We start from the raw sequence: 6,000 nt of genomic DNA, 5'->3' as shown, positions 1-6,000 counted from the left end.
TTAAATTCATGTTCTTCTTTCTCCAACTTTTATTAGGTTTGTTAGGTTGGTTTTTATCTAATTTATACAAATTCTTATTTTGTTAATTTATATGCTCTTTTTTGCAAATTGGTGTCAACCGTAAGAAACTAGAAAAAGAAATCCCAAGTAAGTAGAATAAAGGGAATAATAATGATTAGCATAGAAATAAATGAAATAGAAAACATAAAAAATTAGAGAAAGTCAATGAAACTGCTTCTTTGAGAAGATCAATAAAACTGATAAACCTCCAGCAAGACTGATTGGGGGAAAAAGGAGTAAAGAGATTATCAATATCAGAAATGAGAGAAGTGATGTCGCTAAAGCTTCTTCAGATATTAAAAGAATATTATGTAAAACTTTAAACCCATATACTCAATAACCAAAGTGAAATAAAACAATTTCTTTAAAGACACAAATCATCAAAGCTTATTACAGAAGCCCTGTATCTACTGAAGAGTAGCTCTTATCTACTAAAGAAAGTGTATTTGTTACTAAGAAAACTTCCCACAAGGCAAACTGCAGGCCCAGGTAGATTCACTGGAAAATTCTACAAAACATTTAAGGAAGGAATAATACCAACTTACACCAACTCCTCCATAAAATCGAAAAGAAGGGAATGCTTGCCAATTCATTCTATAAGACCAGCATTAACATGAAACCCAAACCAGACAATGACATAGCAAGAAAAGAAAATCACAGACCAATGTTCCTCATGAACATAAATGCAAACATTCTAAACAAAATTTTAGCAAATTTTATCTAGCAAAATATAAAAAGGATAGTGTATCATGACCAAGTGGGGTTTATTCCAAGAATTCAAAGTTGGTTTAACATTAAAAAAATCAATGTCATTTACTATATGAACAAGTTAAAAAAGAAAAATCTTATGATCATTTCAATAGAGGCAGATAAAGCATTTGAAAAAATCCAGTATTCATTCCTGACTAAAATCTCTCGGTAAATTAGGAATAGAAGGGAACTTCCTCAACATGATAAAGGGTATTTACTAAAAGCCTACAGCTAACACCACGCTTAATGGTGAAAAATTGAATGCTTTCCCCTTAAGATTAGTAACAAATGAGGGGTATCCATTCTCACCACTTCTATTCAACAGTGTGATGGAGGTTCTAGCCTGTGCCACAAGGCAAGAAAATGAAATAAAAGGCACCCAGACTGGGAAGGAAGAAGTACAACTTAATGTAAAGTTTTCTACATATCATCTATGTAGAAAATCTGATCATTTATGATCATGAAGGTAGATTGTCTATGTAAAAAATTTGATGATATGTACAAAAAAGCTACAAAAACTAACAAGTGAGTTTAGCAAGGTTTCTGGACACAAGACTAATATAAAAATCACTTGTATTTCTATCTTCTAGCAACGAATGATCAGAAATTGAAATTTAAAAACATTATCATTTACATTAGCCTTAACAAATATGGAATACTTTAGGAGAAACCTATCAAAATCAATTACATTTGCCTTAAACAAATGGAGTGATATATGTGTTCATAGGTCAGAAGACAATACTGTTAAGATGTCAATTCTCTTCAAGTTCATCTGTAGATTCAGTGCAGTCCCACTCAACATCCCAGCAGGCTACTTATTTTTTTGCAGAAATTGGCAAGCTGATTCTAAAGTTCACATGGAAATGCAAATGGTCTAAAATAGCCACAACTACTACGCAAAGATGTAAAAGTTGTAGGATACTGATTTCAAGACTTATTATAAAAGTGACCAAGAAAGTCTGGTATTAGTGTAGTCACAAAAATCAATGGAACAGAACATGTATGGACAACTGATATATAGACAACTGATTTTCAGAAAAGTACAAAGGCAATTACTTCAGTGGAGAAATGGTAATCTTTTCAACAAATAGTGCTGGAACAATTAGACATTCATGTGCAAAAAATAAATTTGCATCCATACTGTGTAGTAAGTAATTTGGCCTCTCAAGGAGGTATGGCTTTTGTCCTGGCTCCTGTGAAGTAACCCCTACATCCTTGGAACTGCCCATGATAGAAGTCTTTGTAATTTATGATTGGTCCTCTGGCCCACACCCAATAATTTTGCTAACATAATAACTCAGTGTTGGGTCAGCTCCATGAGTAATTTTAAGAGGTGGATGCTGGCTATACCAGAAAGACAAACCAGGTGATTAAGGGGTTGGGGCTTTGAGCCAGGTCATATCACCCTGAACTCTGGAGAGGAAAAGGAGGCTGGAGATTGAGTTCAACTTTGTGGGCATTGAGTCAATCAATCCTGCCTATAAAATGAAACCTCATAAAAATTCTGAACACAAGGGAGTGCACCCGAACAAGTGAGCTTCCTTGATTGGCAATACATATTGACGTGCTGGAAGGGTGATGTGTTCTAACTCCAAGTGGAGTGAACATGAAAGCTTCATATTTGAGACCTTCCCAGACCTCATTTTGTGCATATTTCTTTATTTGTTTCCTTTCCACTATAATGGAGCTAATTGCAAGTATAGTGCTTTCCTGAGTTTTGTGAGCCATTCTAGCAAATTATTGAAATGAGTGATAGGGAATTGTAGTCAGTTGGCCAGGAGTGAGGGAGGTGTGGGAACACCTAAACATGTGACTGTTATCTGAAGAAAAGACAGTCTTATAGAGGATTGCTTTTCACCTGTAGAGCCTGGCCTAACTCCAGGTAGAATCAGAATTGAATTGTTTGTAGTTGGAGTTGGAAATTCAAACACATACCTAGACAATACACAAAAAGTAATTCAAAATAGATTATAGACCTAAATGTAAAACCTAAAATTATGAAACTACTAGGAGAAAACTTTTTTGACCTTGGTTCAGGCAAAGATTTATTAGAGACAACATTGATAGCACAATCCATAAAAGAATAAGCTGATAAATTGGACTTCATCAAAATGTAAAATGTTTGCACTCCAAAAAATCCTGTTAAGAGAATGAAAAAGACAACCACAGACTGGGAGAATATATTTGGAAATCACGTATCAGATAAGGGACTTGTATAAGAAAATATAAAGGACTCTTAAACTTCAATAATAAAATAAACAACAACGATGTGATACCACAGCAAACATTTTAGAATGTCTAGAATTATAGACTGACCATACTAAGTATTGAAAAGGATGTGGAAGAACTGACTTCATACACTGCTGGAAGGGAGCTAAGACGGTGCAAACACTTTGGGACAGAGTTTGGCAGTTACTTAAAAAGTTAAACATACACCAACCATATCAACCAGCCATTCCACTTTTAGGTGGAACCTAAGAGAAATGAAAGAATATGTCCATACAAGGACTTGTACATAAACATTATTTGCAATAGCTAAAAACTAGAAACAACCCAAATACCTATCAACATGGATAAACACATTGTGGTATATTCATACAATGGAATAGTTACTCAGCCAAAAAAGTAATGAAATACTGATACAGGCTACAGCGTAGTTGAATTTGAAAACGTTATGCTTAAGTGAAAGAAGTCAGCCACAAAAGGCCTCATATTATGTGATACCATATATGGAATATTACTCAGCAATAAAATGGCATGAAATAATGACACATGCGAAAACATTGGCGAATCTCAAAATAATTATGTTGAGTGAAACAAACCAGCCCCCCAAAATGCATACTGTATGTTTCCATTTCTGTAACATTCTCGATACTGCAAATTTATCTATAGTGATAGATCAGTGGTCGCCTAGGAAAACGGTGGTATTGGGGAGGGATTACAAAAGAGGATTAGGAAATGTTTGGGGGTGGTGGAACTTTCACTATCTTGATTGTGCTGATGGTTTCACAGGTAAATACATGTCAACTTATCAAATTGTACATTGTAAATATATGCAGTCTTATTGTACATTGACAAAGCTGTTTTTAAAACATTAACAGGGTTAGCAATTATGCCATGCACTGTGGTTCTCTGAGAACACACACTCCCTGAGCAATCTTATGCAAGCTCACAATTACCATTCATACGCTGATGAGTCTCAAATATGCATCTCCAGCCCAGGCCACTCTGCTCAGATTCTGACCTATTAATATAGCTGCCTTATGAACATCTCCACTGATCTGTTCTGTGGGCAACCTAAGCTTATAATGTCCAATGCAGAATTCTTGATATTCCCCCTTAAATCTGATTTTTCTCTGGTGTACCCAACGAAATGAATGGCAACACCATTCATTGTGTCAAAATGACTGTCATTGTGTCAAAAACTGTTGAAATGACCCAGTCATAATTTAGATTTCTTCGCTCTCATCCCCAGCATCCTAAAGGTATTACAAATCAATCTACTTCTCACCAACCTCACTGACACTGCGCTGGTCCAAACCACCCATCACTTCTGTGTCAACAACCTCCCAATCAGCCTTCTCGCCATCAGACTCACTCTTATAGTACACACAGATGCAAAGCAGCCACAACTTTTAAAATACAGACATTATCTTTTTGTTCCCCAGATTAAAACTTTTCAGTAACCTCTCATTCCCTTAAGCTGAGGTTTAGACTTTAATGTGAGTTCCGTACATGCGGTGGTCCTTATTGTCATCCGGACCCCCTTCTGCAATTGTCACCTCTCACTGCTTCCCTTCTCCCCCTCCACTCTCCAGTCATAGTTAAACTGGGGATATTTGCAGCAGTCTGAAATGGTTTTTCAGCTCCTGTTCTGTATCCAATAAGTGGCCTCAGCAATAATGAGGCACAGTGGTAGCAATGTAGAAGAAATGGCAAAAGTAATTTTATTAAATTCCTATTTCAGTCCTTGTATAGTCAAAGTAGGAAAAAGGAAATACAAAGATAACTTTGGTGGACCGATTTCTAAAGGAGAATGCATTTTTGTATTTTCACCAAGCCATCAATCACTCCGGATTTTAATATTATAGTGGGGTCATAACAAGCATTTACTCTATTGTTGGCTTTACACAGATGCAAAGCTGCGCTCAGGAAGCCGGGAGACTGATGAATAGTTGGTTTGATGTGTTTGAACCATTCACCACTTTGAGTTAAATGTGCATTTTCTGTTCAAAATACACAATGGGGAGGGCAGTTCCCTTTTCCTTCTCCAACTTATGTAACATCAGGCCACACTGCTTAAACTTGAACATTTAGAAGTAAATGTTCCTACTGATTCCAGGGAGTCATTAATTCTCTGCTTGCAGAGCCACCATGGAGTTTTTCATCAGCTACATTTTTTAGACAATACCAGTTGCTTCTGACAGCAATGCTGGCCCTTGGGTTTCTATAGCACACACCAGACAACATAATGGGCTCAAAAGTCCCCTTGGAAGGAATTTTATTGGGGACCAGGAACAGATGCAAAAAAGCAGGTGATTAATATTTCCACATTCTGGCCACTTTGTTGACAAAGACATCTCCAAACTCTTAGTTTTAAGGAATGAAAATGTATATTTAAACCAATATATAACCTGGTACAAGACAGTAGATGGAGGTGAATTACAATTTCCCTTAAATTAATTACAAAGTCAGCACTACCCTTTGTAATAATAATGTTGCTCCATTATTACTCCAGGTTTATTATTTGCTAAATAACCTCACTGATCTTGCCTGTGTGGGATTTCCATTTTTGCACACTACATTCTCTTGGAATTGAAAAGCACTGTGCCTGTGAAGATGCTCAGTTAACTTTAAAAGACTCATTTTTGAAAAGGTCCTACTGTGCCTTCAAACTTGAAGCAATTGAAATTTTGCCCAAGCAAACATTAGGACAACGACTCATCACTTGAGTATATGGTTACAATAGCACTTGAAAGCTGTTTGCCTGAAAGTTCATTTACAGACCAGTTTTGTAGGGCATTCAAGAGTCAGGAAACTATATTCTTAACTAAAAGGAATCTTCACATAATCAGGAATGGGAAAATTCATTATTCAGTGGGTTCGAGATTATTTAATATAATAAATATATTTATTTTTGTGGAAAGCCCTACTATTCCATTAAACTCCAAACACTGAATTTGCAGCAAA

Source organism: Tamandua tetradactyla, chromosome X (assembly GCF_023851605.1).
Source record: "Tamandua tetradactyla isolate mTamTet1 chromosome X, mTamTet1.pri, whole genome shotgun sequence".
Classification (NCBI taxonomy): Eukaryota; Metazoa; Chordata; class Mammalia; order Pilosa; family Myrmecophagidae; genus Tamandua; species Tamandua tetradactyla.
Note: the sequence above shows the minus strand (reverse complement) of the source record.